This window comes from Drosophila sechellia, unplaced genomic scaffold, assembly GCF_004382195.2.
Source record: "Drosophila sechellia strain sech25 unplaced genomic scaffold, ASM438219v1 Y_39, whole genome shotgun sequence".
Lineage (NCBI taxonomy): Eukaryota > Metazoa > Arthropoda > Insecta > Diptera > Drosophilidae > Drosophila > Drosophila sechellia.
The window spans coordinates 27,357-47,187 of NW_022611417.1; the positions used below are offsets into that span (position 1 = coordinate 27,357).

The following is a 19,831-nucleotide window of genomic DNA, read 5'->3' on the forward strand; positions in this document are numbered from 1 at the left end:
GAGTTTGTAAATTGGTTGAACCTCGTTTTTTCTAGGAGGCTTGTTTTCTGGTTCAAGCTCAATCTTGAAGAGTGGTTGGGGCTGCCTGTTTCTGTTTTTGATATTGAACACGCTTTTGGCGTAAAATCCCTTTTCCTTTAGCGCCTCAGTTATCTCTTCGGGCGTAACATCAGACTCAATGCCCTTCAGGACTACTTGCAGGCCCTTGCTGCTTTTAAGCTGGTAAGTGTAGAAGCCTATTTTTGTGCGGTAAAATAGTTTGTGACTTTTCTGTAGTTGTCCTCCGTTTTCGTCTGAAGTTTGATTTCATTGATAGTACCTCTTACGAGGGGAATTATATGAAAGGTAAGTTCATGAAAGGTAAGTTCATATATATATCAAGGTAAGTAAGCACAATAATGGCAAACAATTTTATTTAGTTTTACAACCATGTAGCTGGTGCAAAATATGTTGAGCCAGTGTTGTGTACATTTGTTTATTATAAACAATTTGCTATACAATTACCTAAATACATTTTTATATTCTTGCAGATTCAGGGTCAAATATATCACCAAACAGTTTCCTTATTGCCAATGCCAATAACGACTATACATTTTTGCAAATATATTTTATGGGCAATTCAGCAAGAGAAGTCGATCAGCGTTGCGCACACAACAACTCAGTGAAAAGATCCATTGTGGAACAACTTCAAATATTTTTCCATCAACATAATGAATTAATTGCATTATTCAGAACTGCATTAGACCGCATGCCATCAGATAATCACAAAATTGTCATCAGAGCCGATAAGGCGCCTGCAAGACAACATGCTGGACGTTTTAGTGCGCCAACAATTGATGAAGTGGCTATTGTCATTGTGGGTGAAAATTTAGATAACCGAGACATTGTTTTACATCGGCGGAACAATCCACTTCAGCGCGTGTCTGAAACACATCGATCCTATTTTGGCAAGGTGAAGACGGCTATCATTTTTCAATGAAGATGATAAATCCAGTTACAGGTAAATTATTAACAATATAAATGTTTACTACATTAAAATATAGGTAACTTAAAATTTATATTATTGTTTACAGGTGCTGAAACAAACTTAAAATGTCGGCGTCTATTTCACCAATATGCTGTGGATATGTATGTGAAAGTTGAAACTGAACGATAGACATTTATCAGGTTGAACCAGGCAAAACTCCGTTCCGAGGAATACATTCATCTTCGCGATGCCATTACTGCTGATGGAAATGCACAGAATGTTGGCAGAACAACTATTCTCCCTGCAACGTACGTCGGAAGTCCGCGACATATGCATGAATATACTCAAGATGCTATGTCCTATGTACGACATTATGGCACACCAGATTTGTTTATCACGTTCACATGCAATCCAAAGTAGACAGAAATTCAACAAGAATTATTTCCTGGCCAATAACCCATTGATCGCCACGATATCACTGCAAGGGTGTTCAAAATGAAATTAAAATCACTCATGGATTTTATTGTTAAGCATAGCATATTCGGAGAGACGCGCTGTTGGATGTACTCAGTTGAGTGGCAAAAACGCGGATTGCCACATGCACATATCCTCATTTGGTTGGTTGAGAGGATAAGACCGAATGAAATTGATAATGTGATATCAGCAGAAATTCCCGATAATAATGAAGACCCACTGTTACATGAGGTTATTACAAAAAATATGATACATGGTCCATGTGGAATATTAAATCCCAGTTCTCCGTGTATGGTTGAAGGAAAATGTTCAAAACGCTACCCAAGACAATTAGTACCAGAAACTATTACTGGAAATGATGAATATCCACTTTATCGCCGACGATCCATTGATGACAATGGAAAGTCAACAATAGTCAAAGTAAATCGACAGGACATTGAAGTTGATAATCGTTGCAATTGCAATTGCAAGTATGTGAACAAAGGTAGTGACATGGCTGTCTTCGGAGTTGCTGCCGAAAATTCAAATGATGAAGTCACTCAATATCAAATGGACCGCTATGTTAGTAGTAACGAAGGCATGTGGCGTTTCCTATACATGAACGACACCCTAATGTTTTTCACTTGGCCTTACATTTGGAAAATGGTTAACGTGTATTTTACAGATGCAAACGTATTACAACGACTTGACAGGCCACCATCGACAACATTAACCAGCTTCTTTGAAATGTGCCAGACTGATGATTTTGCCAGAACGCTGCTTTACTCTGCAATGCCAAGATATTATACCTGGAATCAATCATCAAAAAAATTTCAACGACGAAAACGAGGACAGCCAGTTCCAGGTTACCCACAAGTATTTTCCACCGACGCAGAAATGTACAATGAAGCATTAATTTTAATTGAGGACATGTGCTTGATGCTTACCAACAAAGTATTAGCACAAATAGGAATGATAGCACCCAATCGCCCAATGCACGACTCATTTGATCAAGAATTGAGACGCGAAGCCCAATACGATTCCGAAACATTACGAGGAATGTAATAGGACAGTTCCCCTTTTAAATCAACAACAAAAATATGCCTACGATACGCTCATGAATATAGTGAACGATGGAACTGGCGGATTTTATTTTTTAGATATGCTCCCGGTGGAACTGGGAAAACTTTTTTGTTATCATTGATTTTGGCAACGATTCGATCGCAAAATGGAATTGCACTAGCCCTAGCTTCCTCAGGTATTGCAGCTACGTTGTTGGAAGGCGGTCGAACAGCTCATTCAGCTCTCAAGCTGCCGTTGAACCTTCAAATTAATGATAGTCCAACTTGAAACCTTTCGAGGAATTCTGCGATGGCCAAAGTGCTGCAGCAAACCAGATTGATCATATGGGATGAATGTACTATGGCACACAAAAAATCTTTTAACAAAAACCGGTTTGGTGGTGCCATGATACTATTGGCAGGTGATTTTCGACAAATATTGCCAGTTGTTCCACGCTCAACGCCAGCTGATGAACTGAATGCATGTTTGAAGTCGTCCATTTTATGGAAATACATTAAAACACTTAAATTGAGTATAAACATGAGAGTCGAATTGCAGGAAGACCAGTCAGGAGAAGTGTTTTCCAAACAACTACTCGATATTGGTAATGGTAATATTGCTGTTGATAGATCATCTGGATACATTACATTCCCTACCAATTTTTGTAACTTTTGTGAATCAAAGACCGAACTCATGGAGAAGATTTTCCCAAACATTGCACAAAATTACGTAAATCACGTTTGGTTAAGCGAACGTGTTATATTGGCCGCAAAAAATTTTGATGTGAACGAAATGAATTTTCAGATTCAAGAGAAAATAGCTGGCGAATTGAAGAATTACAAATCAGTTGATTCCGTTACTAATGAAGATGAAGTTGTGAATTATCCAACAGAATTTTTAAATTCGCTGGAATTGCCCGGGTTACCACCTCATAATCTGCAATTAAAAATCGGATCAGTAATTATTATGTTACGGAACATAAACCAGCCACGTCTGTGTAATGGCACCCGGCTTGCGGTGAAGAAATTATTGAACAATGTCATCGAAGCCACAATTTTGAAAGGAAGGTAGAAAGGCGAAGATGTTTTAATCCCACGCATCCCTATGATACCGATCGATATGCCATTCAGCTTTAAGCGTTTACAGTTTCCAGTGCGGCTTGTATTTGCAATTGCAAAAGATATCTACGAGCAAATCAAACTGATGAGCAACGAGAAGCGCGAAATGAACTTCAACGGAATCGAAATCAAAATAGAAATGTTGTGTTTAATCCCCACAGAGCTGCATTCAGTTATAATGTGGCAATTGATTACAGTTAAGAGCGAATTGTTGCTATTGGACTAATGAATATTGTGTGTCCACATTGCAAGGCATTGAAATTCAAAAATGAAGGCACTGGATTGTGTTGCGCCAGCGGCCAAGTCAAATTGACGCCATTGGTACCGCCACCAGAGCCATTACATTCATTGCTTTCCGGAAATAGGCCAGATTCCAATCACTTTTTGACTCATATCCAGCAATATAATAATTGCTTTCAAATGACATCATTTGGCGCAACAAAAGTTATTCGAGGCAATTTTATGCCTACTTTCAAGGTAAGTAAGCACAATAATGGCAAACAATTTTATTTAGTTTTACAACCATGTAGCTGGTGCAAAATATGTTGAGCCAGTGTTGAGTACATTTGTTTATTATAAACAATGTAATATTCCTCCAGTAGTGATAACACAAGTGTGGTTCTTTTTGTTTAAGTGCAGCCGTCTGGCTGACTTAGTTTTTTATTAAAATTCTTTTCTTATATTTGGTTGAATGGCAGAAATGGTTCTGCCAGTTCAATGTCTCAACAGTATCTGCATTGTATGTTTTGAATATATTCGAACTTAGGCTAAGCCGCGTAGCTGCGCTGCCGGGTACGCCAGCGGCGGACCGGCGTTCTTATGTATATCTTATATATCTAGGCTTATCGGGAGAGCGAGCTATGTATGTATGTATGTAATATGCATTTGGTCGGCGTGTGAATGCTGACCATGCACTTATACTTTTTGCCTTCAAGTGGGCAATGCACTTATACTTTGTGGCCTTCGAGTGGGCGATCATGTTACATCCGCCCTGGGTCTAACTGCGTGCATAGACATAAACATAAGCATAGCAACAAAGTGCTGCCATATGTTAATATGCTATTTTATTTAATTGTTCTTAATATTGCATAGGCACATACTACATCTCCCTCCTTTTTAAAATAACGTAACCTAGTGAAGTTATTTTAATTATTAAATGTAAATTATTTTATTATATTTTTTTTTGTGTTTTTGTTTGAACAACAATAGTTGATTTTGTAATGCAAAGATAAAAATATACGTAGTGTATGGAAAATTTGTATAAATGATTAAGGAAAATATAAGTTTAAATTCAATCATGAATAAAATTTCTTTAATCTATCTTTATGAACTATTTGTTTTTTGTTTTTATCAGCAAGTAGCGTAATATTGTTATTATCTCCTATGCTTTCTATCTTATAGGGCCCTGTATATTTAAAGTCTAATTTATGACCTACCACATTTCTTAGTAAAACTTTATCTCCTACTTCTAATTCTATGTCTTTTACTTTTAAGTCATAGATTCCCTTATTTTTCTCTTTATGCGCTTCAAGCAGTTTTCTTGCTCGCGCATAAGCTACTTCTAACCTATATTTACTCTCCTTAGCGTAATAATCTATATTATATATTGGTTCTATGCTATGTAGTTTATTAAAATGTTTTGGTAAATTACTTGTTCTACCGAAAACTAATTCATATGGACAGTAATTATGTACCATAGATGGGGTCGTGTTGAAGCAGTATACGAAATATTGAAGCCATACGTCCCAATCGGTTTTATCCGCCGATATGTAGGATCGTATATACTCGTTTAAAGTTCTATGACTTCTTTCTACTACTCCAACTGTCTGGTGGTGATGAGCTGTTGATGTTATATTTTTGATTTTCAAATATTTACATAGGTCAGTAATTATTGAATTCTTATACTCTGTTCCCATGTCCGTTATGAACGTCTTCATTGGACCGTACTTTAAAATAAAAGATTCAAATATAGCTTTTGCGACTGTTTTTGCGCTTTAATTTGCTATTGGTATGGCAACTAAGTACTTGGTTAAATCACATATGAGAGTGACTGCGTACTCGTTACCATTTTCTGACTTGGGTAGTGGACCAATTGTGTCCACAACAACTCTATCGAAAGCATGTTCTGGTGTTTCAGTTATAGTCATTGGAGTCTTTATATGATTTGTTGTTTTTGCTTTTTGGCATTTTTGACATTTCCTTACGTACTCTTTTATGAATTTACTCATATTTTTCCAATAGTAATGTCTTTTGACCTTGGCCAAGGTTTTTATAATGCCTGTATGCCCTCCTTGTATTGGATCGTCATGTAATGTAGACAATATAGCTTCTTTTTCTTTTTCATTATTTATTTGGGTCACCGGGATAAGTAGCGCTACTTTTAAATTCTTTAATATTTTATTGCCCATATTCTTAAATTCATCTATTGAAACGTGTTAAAAGATTTTCTTCCACGGTGCCATTTTGATTTGGCTGATATCATATATACCGGCTTGCAATTCAAGCCTTTGGAAGAATTGATCTAAATCAAGAATTCCATTAGTATAAAGATCACCAACATCATATCTTGCAATGATTTTCTTTCCATCTTTAAATAAACATATCGTGTCATTCAATTGCAATGTCACTACTTTTCGTACCTCGTCATTTGTTATGACTTCGTATACGTTGGGCTCTGAAGCTATTTCTTTGGTTTGTTTTTGCAAATCCAATTGTTCTTTTCCTGCGCAGGATTTTTGTCTACGTTGAAATCTTGTAGTGACTTTTAATATATTTCCAGTTATTTCTTTTACCTCTTTGATGGTTATTCTTGATAACGCATCAGCTACATGATTGTCTTTGCCCTTTAGATACTCTACTGTAAAATTATATTCCTCTAGTTCAAGCCTTATTCTAGTTAATTTAGAGCTGGGGTTCACCATCGAGAATAAATATGTCAATGGTCTATGGTCTGTTTTCACAGTGAAGTGTTTTCCGTAAATGTATGGTCTGAAATGTACTATTGCCCAATGAATTGCTGATAACTCTTGTACCGTTGTACTCTTATTGCTTTCACCTTTTGTAAAAGCTCTTGATGCATAAGCAACTGGGAGTTGGTGGCCATTATGGTTTTGAGTTAAAACTGCGCCACACGCTTGCTTGCTTGCATCTGTTATTATGCAAAATTCTTTGCTGAAGTCTGGGTACTGCAAGAGTGTTGGGTTAATTAGCTGAGATTTTAAATGTATGAATGCTTTTTGACATTCATCTGTCCACTCGAATGGAACATTCTTTTTACATAATCTTGTTATGTGCCGCGAATAGTCGGCGAAATTTTTGATAAAACGTTTGTAGTAATTGCAAAATGCTACAAAACGTCTAGCGCTGTCCGCATCATGTGGAACTGGGTAGTTCTGAATGACATCATATTTTTTGTCATACGGCAAAATTCCTTTGTCTGTGCATTTGTGTCCCAAAAATGTGACTTCATGCATGAAAAATGAACATTTTTCAGGATGTAACTTTAGGTTGTATTCCCTGCATTTACCAAAACTTCAGTGAGGTTTTTAAGCATATGTTTTTCGGAACAACCTATAACTATTAAGTCATCCATATAAAGGTATGCTTGAGACGGTTCAGAGACTTCAGTGAGGTTTTTAAGCATATGTTTTTCGGAACAACCTATGACTATTAAGTCATCCATATAAAGGTATGCTTGAGACGGTTCTATTCCGGAGAATGCTATAGTCATCATTCTTTGGAATGAATTAGGCGCTATTTTTAAGCCAAATGGCAATCGCGTGAAACAATATGAGCCATTGCTGGTTGAGAAAGATGTTATATCTCTCGAGCCTTCATCCAGTTCGATTTGATGAAAACCTGACATTAAATCAAGGCAGGAGAAATATTTTGCTCGACCAAGTTGGTCCCAAATATCATCTATTATCGGTAGTGGAAATTTGTCAGCTAAAAGTTTCTTATTAATTTGGCGATAGTCTATTACTAATCTCCATTTCTTTTTATCAGAATTTGGGCTTGACTTTTTAGGTACTAATAGCAAAGGGCTATTGTACTGTGAAACTGATGGTTCAACTATTTTATCTTTTATTAATTTGTGAACTTGGACTTGACTATGAGGACTTCTATAATTTTTCGTGTATACCGGCTCATCATCTTTTAATCTCAACTGTTGTTTATAAAAATTATTAACTGTTATAGGTTCTGATTCTAATGCAAATATATCTATATATTCACTGCATATATTTTCTAATTGTGATTTAAACAAGTTGGGGAAATTTTTCTTTAATTGAGATAATACAGTTTTATATCTGTGTTCACTATTTGCCTGAACTACATTGTAGTTCAAAAGTGGCTCATATTTTAAAGTGTCCATATTGACTAATTGGTCGGAATCGGTTGTATTTAAAATTCGAACAAATGTATTACTTGATGTTGCGATTGTATTTGCAACATAAATACCAGTTTGAATTTCCTGGTTTGGAATTAAAATGTTATCATCTTTTGATGATACTATTAATCTTCGGACAACTTGGGATCTTGCTGGTAATAACGTTGTGTTAATACCAGAGCTGTATGTTATGGGAATGTATATTGGAAATTTCAAATTGTTTGGTCTAATTATAAACCAATCTTCTTCTTGGTTTAAATCGATTTGGCAATTATATTTTTTAATGAAATCTATTCCTATTATTCCATCACACGGTATGGGAAAATTTTGATCTACTAAATGAAAGTTGTGTGGGATGATGTAGTTACCTGTCTGTATCTCAATAAAAGTCTATCCTCGAGACTGAATTTTCTGTTGGCTTATGCCTTGAATGTTTATTTTATTGGTTATTTGAATATTAGAAAATTTGTCAGAGTTCTCTTTGAGAATAGAGATATCTGCACCTGTATCAAGAAGAAAAAAAGTTTTACGCCTGTTTCGGCATGAATGAATGTGGAAAATATGTTGAGATTATAATTGATGGTGTATACTCTACGATCTTCTTCTACTGAGTACCTAAAGGCTCTTGCGAGTTTCCCTAATCTTGGATTACTCGTACATTGGCATTATTTCTGTTGTAGTTATTTTGATTGTTGTTACGGCCTCTGTTTCCATTATAGCGGCCTCTGTTATAGCCATTATAACGGTTATTATTTCCATATTAGCGGTTTTGATAACCGTTATTCTGGTAACCGTTATTTTGGTAACCGTTATTGTAGTTGCCTCTAATACTATTGTTATTAAACCCTATACCGCGGTTACCACCACTATTGGCATTTCCGTATCCTCTGTTGGATCTGTTACCTCTAAAGTACATCACTTTATTGATGTCACCGGTAACTCTTGTACTCGTTCTTATGTATGCGCTTATCGCTGCATCCATAGTGGTGCAAGCCCCTGCTTCCAGTACTGTTTTGATACTTTCGTGCTCAGCACGATGTATCATGGTTTCAATTGCCTCTTTGGTGCTTAGACCAGTGGCATGTTCTAGAGGTATACCCTCATCGATATAGGAAGCTTCTAATACCCTCATCGATATAGGAAGCTTCTAATAGCTTTCTCAGGCTATCAACTTCAGCGGTAAATTGCGTTTCAGTTTTACCTCTCTGCTGAACTGTTGCTAGCTTTGCTTTAACATTACTGGATGTCTCACCAACAACTACTTTCTGCAATTTGTTTATAATTGCTGGAATTGTCGTTTCATTGTCAACTGAGTTTAAAATTGTGCCAACTATTTTTTACTTAATGACCTCAACTGCAATGTCTTCAAATGGTCCCTTAGCTAGGTCTACCAATTTGATTGCCTTAATGAATCTTTGTAAATGGATCTTTTGCCCATCAAATTCTGGCACTGTGCAAGCGACTTCCCTAATATAAGACCTAATGGCAGCTGCTTGTTCTGCCATGGTTAAGTTATTTTCGGAGTCGGCTGCGTTATTTGTTTTATCGTCGTTCTTCAGCATTAATTTTGCTGGTATAGTTAGATCGTGAAGATCTTCCTCTTTAATGTCTTCCTCGACTACAGTTGTATTTTCTTCGTCTGAGTCAGTGCTTTCTTCATTGAAATTTATTGTTAATGGAGTGTTTACTATTGTCGGAATTTCTATCTTGAGGCTGAATTTATTTTTTATATTAATATTAATTTTTCTCTTATTGCCACCAGTAGTTCCGAAACTTTAGCACACTGTTTTCTGTCCAAATTCTTTCTATTCTGTTGTATTAGTTGTCTGACTTCATTGTAACTATTTATTAATGTTTGGCCATTTTTATTTATCGTTACAGCTTGTATTGGTCTATTTTGCGTTAAGCATTTATAAGATTTTCTGAAGTTTTCTTTTGATTCTTTTATCTGATCAATAAGTTTTTCCCAGTCCATGCTGTGGTATACTCATACCAGGTGTACAAGTATGGAATCGGTTCGAACATATAGATGTCTCGCAAACGTAAATATTTATCGATTGTCATAAAACTTTGACCTTGTGAAGTGTCAACCTTGACTGTCAAACCACCATAGTTTTGCGCAAATTGAGCGTCATAATTGTTTACTCTCAGTGCAGTCAACATGTCGAGTTTCGTGCCGAATAAAGAGCAAACGCTGACAGTATTAATTTTCTGTTTTCATTTGAAGAAAACAGCTGCGGAATCGCACCGAATGCTTGTTGAAGCCTTTGGCGAACAAGTACCAACTGTGAAAACGTGTGAACGGTGGTTTCAACGCTTCAAAAGTGGTGATTTTGACGTCGACGACAAAGAGCACGGAAAACCACCAAAAAGGTACGAAGACGCCGAACTGCAAGCATTATTGGATGAAGACGATGCTCAAACGCAAAAACAACTCGCAGAGCAGTTGGAAGTAAGTCAACAAGCAGTTTCCAATCGCTTGCGAGAGATGGGAAAGATTCAGAAGGTCGGTAGATGGGTGCCACATGAGTTGAACGAGAGGCAGATGGAGAGGCGCAAAAACACATGCGAAATTTTGCTTTCACGATACAAAAGGAAGTCGTTTTTGCATCGTATCGTTACTGGCGATGAAAAATGGATCTTTTTTGTTAATCCTAAACGTAAAAAGTCATACGTTGATCCTGGACAACCGGTCACATCGACTGCTCTACCGAATCGCTTTGGCAAGAAGACGATGCTCTGTGTTTGGTGGGATCAGAGCGGTCTCATTTACTATGAGCTCTTGAAACCCGGCGAAACGGTGAATACGGCAAGCTACCAACAACAATTGATCAATTTGAACCGTGCGCTTCAGAGAAAACGACCGGAATATCAAAAAAGACAACACAAGGTCATTTTTCTCCATGACAACGCTCCATCACATACGGCAAGAGCGGTTCGCGACACGTTGGAAACACTCAATTGGGAAGTGCTTCCGCATGCGGCTTACTCACCAGACCTGGCCCCGTCCGATTACCACCTATTCGCTTCGATGGGACACGCACTCGCTGAGCAGCGCTTCGATTCTTACGAAAGTGTGAAAAAATGGCTCGATGAATGGTTCGCCGCAAAAGACGATGAGTTCTACTGGCGTGGAATCCACAAATTGCCCGAGAGATGGGAAAAATGTGTAGCTAGCGACGGCAAATACTTTGAATAAATGAATTTTTTTTTTCCACAAAATTTAACGTGTTTTTTGATTTAAAAAAAACGACATTTCATACACCTGGCATCTTCAAATTTATGCATTTGTATTTTTTGAATTCTAATCTAGATAAAGTCAATATTACGTTTGTATTTTTATTTATTATTTTTTTTCAACAATTCATTCAAATTTCAAATTTATTCATGATTGAGTATTTCAAAATCTTTCTTAAATATTATCTATACCGTTAGCTGTGCTACGGTATCGTTTCTTGAGGCACTTGTTGTGCACTTTGTATATTTTTATTAAGGCATTGGATACAATAATTAGTGCGATTACAATTAGTATTATGGTCATCCAGAACAAGTCTGCATTTTGGACTTCTACTTTATTTATTACATTGGCTGTAGAGTCCACAGTTTTTGTATCTATTAGAACCATTTTGGGTATACTAATTTTATAATTTTTTTGTGAATCTTCTTTGTATATATTTATATCTTTATTTTTACTTATTTCATTTGTCTCTATAGACATTTAAATTTGGAAAAAAAAATTTTTAATGTTCGTTAAAAAAAGAAAGAAATTGTATTTTACATTATTGCCTGCCTGATTCTATCTATGGCTTCACGGGCCATATTGGGTTAACAGGGCATAGTAGTATATGCTCCGTTTTACAATATTTCTTACAAGTTCTTATATATATTTTATATCTATTTCATATATTTAATGTTATACTGCTGCTGATGTTCATCTGGTGTCAGCTGGGCGTCGCCGGGGGTGGAACGCTGACACTCCCTCGCTGCTGTCTGTTGCTTCGCCGCTGAAGGCGTCGATGGCCGCTCACAAGTCCCCAGGCAGTAGGGACTCCAGATTCCTTCGCAGCCAGGGGGGCAGGACTTCTTTGGTTTAGTTAGTGGTGGTGCCGGTGCTGGACATGCCTTGTATTTAGAAACTTCATTAATTTTTGGTATATTTTTGATATTATCTTAGTGAGTTTTCTCGAGTTTTTGGGTTTTTAATTCTTGCTGATATTGCAGCATGTGGTCTAGCTCTGCTTGTAGCTTTAGGGCTTTCGACCTAACCGGTGGCGTTTGCTGACCGTATATTAGCCACCTTACGTGGGCTATACGTTTATTCAGCTAAGTTTTTAAGCCGCCACGGTGTTTTCCCATACTCAATAAAACTCTACTCACTCAGATTTTTCCTTGGCAATTCCATTCCAGTTTTCCTTTTGATCTTAGTTCTCGACTAAAGCGATGTCCGCACGACTGCCCGATAATCCAATCCAAGTTCCAGTTCCAGCTTGTTTTTTTTTTTTTTGTTACTTTTACTTCAGTCTATTCGTCCAGCGTTGGACGACTGTCACGGTCGCCATGTAATGATGAACTCCAATTAAGAACACAAGTCCGTTTTAAAGTTGAATGCAGCCGTCGGGCTGACTTTATATTTATTCAATTTATTCTTTTGATTTTAGAATAGGCAGAAATGGTTATGCCAGCTCAAAGTCTACAGAGTATCTGATTTTACAGTTTTGAATATTTGGACTTAGGCTAATCCGCGTAGCTGCGCTGCCGGGTACGCCAGCGGCGTTCTTATGTATATCTTATATATCTAGGCTTATCGGGAGAGCGAGCTATGTATGTACGTATGTAATATGCATTTGGTCGGCGTGTGAATGCTGACCATGCACTTATACTTTTTGCCTTCAAGTGGGCAATGCACTTATACTTTGTGGCCTTCGAGTGGGCGATCATGTTACATCCGCCCTGGGTCTAACTGCGTGCATAGACATAAACATAAACATAGCAACAAAGTGCTGCAATATGTTTGTTTAGCTATTAAGCTTTTTCAATAGCTGTTGAGAATAATAAAAAACCGAAGAAAGTTTGTTTTTTATTACGACAGTTTTTATTTTGCGAAATAGCGATAATTTACGATAGCGACAATAAGTAAGTAAGTTTGGTCTTTTCCGAAGCGCGACGAAAAGGCAATTGGCGGGCAGGCAGCTGAAATGCAGCGCCCAAGCTTAACATAGGTAGCTAACAACAACAAAGGAACGAGCGCCGTACAGATAAATGCGCGCGAGAGCAGCGGTTTGCACTATGGGCATGCTACTGCTAATTTGGCTTAAATATTAACAAGTATGAAATTAGTCTACTGCACAGTTTTGGCGGCTGCATGACCCAACATCCTCCCCCCGTTGGAAGCTTGTGTTCCAACAGAGTCCTCAAGGGGGAGCAGACACAGCTTGTTCACTGCCCGTCTTATTACTCCAGACGCGGTCCTCAATTCTGCAACTCGAGCGACGCCGTCTCTGCCAGGAATCAACTGTATGACTCTCGCCAAAGGCCATCTCATTGGGGGTAGATTCTCGTCCTTAACAAGAACGACGTTGTCCACGGCTGCGCCAGGCTTTGGGGTGCGTCACTTGGAACGCTGCTGGAGCAACGTCAAGTACTCTTCCTTCCATCGCGACCAAAATATTTGCTGAAGAAAGGAGATGCGCTGCCAAGAGTCAAGCCGATTATAGTTTAGGCCCGTTATATCTGGCTCGTCAAACGACGAAGGCGGACCACCATTGAGAAAATGCGCCGGAGTGAGGACATCTAGATCGGCAGGGTTCTCTGAAATGGGAACTAAAGGTCTGGAGTTAATAACGTCCGAGATGTGGCAGTTATTCGGGTGGCGGCCATCAAAGTCCAACGACGAATTCCGGAGGCGACCGCCTACTCTAAGAAGTCCAAATTGATCCAGGAACGGCGAGAGCGATGATATGGGACTAGACGAGGAAACTCTTCCAGCGTTTTTAGAGACTGCAGGTCCTCCCATAAATGCGCGCGCTGCACCAACCGCAGATGTTGGAATTTCTCAACGTTGGAGAGGTCCGGATGGCTGTCGATTATGCTCGTGAACACGGAGTAAAAATCCGCCCAGTTTGCGTAGCCGCCGCCAAACGTTGGCAGCTGCACAGGCGGCAACGGCATCGGCCTCGGCCGCGGCTGCGTTTGAGGACCACTACACTGGTGGGGCACAATACCTTCCGCAAGCGTTGAGTGCGGCGCGAAATGCACATTGCGTTTGGCTATTTCCGCGCGCACACTAGCCTTGAATTCAACGATGAATTCATAGAAAGACTCGCTCATTTCACTGCCAATTTCGCCGAAGTCCAATTCCTCCAGTTCTGTATGCAGAACATTGAAGGCACTTTGCAGCTCATCAATCTGCTCCAGCCTCACCGTAAGAGTGGATTCGTCGTATCCGCTTAGCGTCTCATTAGACAGCGACGTTTGTAGCCTCTGCAACCTGCTGAACAGCGCATTAGCTTTGCGCTTCAAAAAGGTCACCCTGTTTTTTTCACCTTCAGCGGGCATAGCAACAAATCGCCTTTGATTCGGTTCAGCGGGAAGATGAGCACAAAATAGATGCCGAAAATGCAAGCGGGGTCAATGCACGCAACGATATATGTAGCAATGTATGTATATATGCAATGCTAGCTCGCTTAAACACAGCCACTATCACCGAAATCTCCACTCACTTGTCCAACCGATTGCGATTTAATGCGATTTAATTTATATTTATTTATAACCGGGATAAGTGCATTAATTACTGCATGCAAATTAACACGATCACGTCGGGGTCACCAAATGTTTAGCTATTGAGCTTTTTCAATAGCTGTTGAGAATAATAAAAAACCGAAGAAAGTTTGTTTTTTATTACGACAGTTTTTATTTTGCGAAATAGCGATAATTTACGATAGCGACAATAAGTAAGTAAGTTTGGTCTTTTCCGAAGCGCGACGAAAAGGCAATTGGCGGGCAGGCAGCTGAAATGCAGCGCCCAAGCTTAACATAGGTAGCTAACAACAACAAAGGAACGAGCGCCGTACAGATAAATGCGCGCGAGAGCAGCGGTTTGCACTATGGGCATGCTACTGCTAATTTGGCTTAAAATCTTGTACCCAGAACAACAACAACAGCAGTTGGATCAGATTATTCCTCGGGATCAACGAGTTCGTCTGCCGCGTACCCATCGACTACACCATTCAACCAGATGAGCCTGGAGTACTTCACCGAGACACTGCAAGTGATCCTGAATCCGGTGTTAGACAGTTCCTTGGACTGGTTGTACGGTATGATCCACGCCCGATACATAATGTCGGAGCGAGGCGTGGATGATATGCGCCAAAAGTATGAGAGAGGCGACTTCGAAGTGTGTCCAAAGCTCTCCTGTAGGCAGAGAGCCCTTCCTGTGGGCCCCAGCGACGTGTGGGTCAAGTCCAACGTGAATATCTTCTGCCCTCGATGTAACGATACACAGCTGGACGGAGCAATGTTCGGGACCAGCTTCTCGCACAACTTCTTCGCGCAGCGGCCGAAATTGAGACCCCAGCCGCCCCTGGACGTCCACCGGTAAGTAATTCTCCATATTTAGTCCTTGTTCTTTTCTACACAAAGCGCTTGCACATGCAGTCTATTTGGCTTCCGGTTTTTACAAGACGGCCTTGATGAAGCTCGAATCGCCCGAGTCCTCGCCCAAGAATATCGGATCCTCGGTCAACAAGTCCCAATGAATGATCTGAATGCTTAAATCCACACGTGGGAGAGCAGAAATGTTTGTCCTATATATCAGTCAGCTTGTACTTACGACAACACACAGACAAACCTAATCCTTTTCTATTGACGACGCGGACTGCGGCGCATGTTTTTCCTTCCCTTCACAAAAGGTTATTCGTGCACCAAAGTTGACGGGCCAGGCTGGCCAATGCTTGCTGCATACCGGCAGCAACGACGTTACCAGCACCACTGAAAGCAGAAACAGTATTACTGTAGGCAATGCGCAGGAACAGTAGGCACAATTATTACAATAAGAAATAACACGCGAGTTTTCTGCTTCGTTTCCGCTTGGGAGAGGAGAGACCAGTTTCCCAAAATGCCATTGACACTGACAAACGCGAGTAACTGGCGGGAAAAATACTAGAATCCCAAAAATACTAACTTGAACAATTCTAGTATTTTTGCCCGATAGTCAGCTGAGAAAAAAGATACTAGCCGATAAGCCCGCCAAAAAGGCTGGCCGGAAAATTGCTAGCATATCGATCATCCACCGTGCCTTTGAGCTATCGAAGAAGCCCGCCTACGTGCCTAGCCCAAAGCTGCAAGTCAGTTGAGATTATAAAACAGACAAAGGCGCGCGCGCAACAGTAGCAAAAAGTGAAGCCAGCAGCAACAACAACAACTTATGGACGTCCAGAACGTGAACCAAAGCGGAGGATGGGCGTCTGTGTTATCCATCTCATCGGACGATGGTAACTGCTCATCCTCACCGCCATCAATAATAGTCTCATCGTTGGATACCACGTCATCGCTTGACTATACTCTAAAATTACCAAAACTATTTTTTCCTATTGCATAAGCTATTTCCTAAGTAACGTAATATTTAAATTTAAATTCCACACTCGAACCATGGCGCGCAAAACTGCCGCCAAGTAATTCTAAAATGTATTCCGCAAATTTAAATCATAAATTAATACTTGTAAGTATGGCGCGCATATCTGCCGCCAAGAAATCCGAAAATGTAATATGCCACAAATTGTCACTATATATTTTTAAGCAAAAATCGGAGGACAATGAAAAGCGTCAATAGACGTTAAAAATGTATAAAAAAAAAACAAAAGATTATGCTCCACATCTAACTTCGAAACTCCCAGCCTTTTTCCCCCCTCACCACACCCGTTTTAAGAAAGCAAGGCAGCTCAATCTGTTTACGAGGAATCCAAAGCCAGGAATGGACCCCCCCGCCAGCCGTTACCCTACAGCATCAATGATTCTGCTCGTAGCGCAGCGGCGCCACCCGGGAATGCCCCCCCACCCCGTCAAAATTCAGATACAGAGCTACGACCACCTACCTCAAAATTAAAGAAGTCCTGACAGCTAACGGCTTCCCTCTATTCACCAACCAGCCCAAGTCCGAGAGGGGTTATCGAGTAGTTATCAGACATCTCCACCACTCCAACTCCATGCTCGTGGATAGTCCAGGAGCTGCTGAAGCTCGGATTCCATGCGCGCTTCGTCAGAAATATGCCGTCCTTGGCCATGACGATCTCCACTTCAAACATTCGCATGGGGCCACCTGTGGCCGGATTCGTCATATTTCGCGCGCATGGAATCCGAGCTTCGTCAGAAATATGACGAATCCGGCTACAGGTGGCCCCATGCGAATGTTTGAAGTGGAGATCGTCATGGCCAAGGACGGCAGTCATGAGAAAATTATCTCACTCAAACAAACGGTGGGCAAAGGGTGGATATTGAAAGGACACGGGAGCCGGTCCAGTGCTACAGATGCCAGGGCTTCAGGCATGCCAAAAATTTATGGATGAGGCCGCCAAGATGCATGAAATGCACTGGCGATCATCTGTCATCCTGCTGCACCAAGCTAAGTCCACCTAACATTGACCTAAACAAAATACGGACAATTAAAGACGCAACAAATAACATTTATAGACGAGAAGGCTCCCCTCCACGCAATAATACCCCTCGTCTGCCGTACAGCTCAGCAATCCTGAGCAGGTCAATCGGTGAAGCTCGCCAGGAGGCCGCCAGAAAGGCGATGCTAAATCCTTTTCGGCAAAACTTGAACGACAGAAGACCACGTTTCTCCTCCCATGACACAGCCATTCATAAGCGACTGAATAAATGGCGCCGGAACACAAATAAGATCCCAAAAAAGAATAGGATCGCTTCAAAGGACAAGGCAAATCCACTACCTTTATCCAAGACAAGCAACCCAGCGCAAAAACATCTGGAAAACTACCAGGAACCTGAAAGAGGTACTTCGAAACCCACGCGAGTCGACAATGACAGCCCACCGACCACCAGCAGAGCCGCCAGAGCTAGCTTTAAGCCAAGAATCATTGACGAAAACACACCATCGCCAGGAAATACCAAACCATATTTACAAAAAAGCTTCGCGGACGACACAAACCTAGCTATAAGATAGTCGACAAGCTAAGAGACTGACGGCCAAAATTGCTGTTTGCGTACTTGTGCACATATTTGGAGTTTTGGCAATATGATGAAAAAAATTAAAATTAATAATTTAAATTCGTATGTTAAGATCGCCGCTCGAATTAGCTACCCTTTACATATTTATATTTATGACGATAATTAATTATGTGTAATATATATGTACATATAACATTCATTACTTACATAAAATCATAATGAGAAAGCACTACTTTTATTTGTGCACTTAATGCTGTTGAGCATAAATTTTAACAAATTTAAATTTAAATTTAAAATTAAAATTAATTTAATTTAAATTAAATTAAATTTTTTATACACATTTGTTTTTTATTATTTTTAAAAATATTTTTACAAATATTAAAATAAGATCAGATGGTGTCTTCAGTTTTCCAAAGTATTAAAAATTTAAGTAATAAAAATTAGAAAATAAAAATATGAAAACAGTTTGTTGCAAGAGTCATATCTTGAGGCACGAAGTGCGGACACAAGCACTCAACAAACATTGCCTTATTAATTTTTCACACGTCGCCAGCTGAATACTCTGACAAATATTCTAATATAAATTCGTTTTTGAAAATTTGTTCGTGATATTATGATTCGGCTATTACTATTTATCACTATATTATTACTATTTTATTTAAATAAGAATAACGTTAAGGCAATGCAAAACAAGAATTTTTCACATGGTGCCAATTGATCTAAAATAATATAGACTTAAAGTCTACGAACTTCTAAAGTGAAGGGAATTTTTTGTCAAATTTACAATGCATGAGCATACGTGTGCACACATACAGTTGTCTGCTATCACTGTATGCGTAGAAAAGAGCTGTTCGCTGTAGCGCTCTTCGCTCGAAAATATTTACAATCGTATACATTGTGATTGTGATTTTTGTAAAGGCCATTCAGTCCTCGGCCGATTCAGGATTGCGGCCCAACTGATACATAGATGTCATTATGGCATAGTAGGCCTTGTCATTTCGCACTGTACTTTTTATTATTTCTTACGAGTGAACTGGAAACAAATCGAGCCCGTGAATAACTAGGTTTTTTCTATGGAAAAAATAGCAATTCACAGTAAAATCTTGTACCCAGAACAACAACAACAGCAGCTGGATCAGATTATTCCTCGGGATCAACGAGTTCGTCTGCCGCGTACCCATCGACTACACCATTCAACCAGATGAGCCTGGAGTACTTCACCGAGACACTGCAAGTGATCCTGAATCCGGTGTTCGACAGTTCCTTGGACTGGTTGTACGGTATGATCCAAGCCCGATACATCATGTCGGAGCGAGTCGTGGATGATATGCGCCAAAAGTATGAGAGAGGCGACTTCACAGTGTGTCCAAAGCTCTCTGTACGAAGAAAGGCCTGCCTGTGGGCCCCAGCGACGTGTGGGTCAAGTCCAACGTGAAGATCTTCTGCCCTCGCTGTAACGATTCACAGCTGGACCAAAGACACTAGAATAACAAGATGCGTAACGCCATACGATTTTTTGGCACGAGTTTTTGGGGCCGTGGCTCTAGAGGTGGCTCCAGGGTCTCTCGAGTTTTTGTTTGAGAGAGAAAGAACGGAGAGCGCTACAGCGAACAGATCTTTTCTACGCATACAGTGATAGCAGACAACTGTATGTGTGCA

The 19,831-nt window shown here is 39.7% G+C and overlaps 2 pseudogenes; both read left to right on the forward strand.

The window, feature by feature from the left end:
• Positions 1-12,427: 12,427 nt before the first annotated feature.
• LOC116803472 lies at positions 12,428-15,741 on the forward strand (annotated as a pseudogene).
• A 39-nt stretch (positions 15,742-15,780) lies between these two features.
• Positions 15,781-19,657, forward strand: LOC116803480 (annotated as a pseudogene).
• The last annotated feature ends 174 nt before the right edge of the window (positions 19,658-19,831 follow it).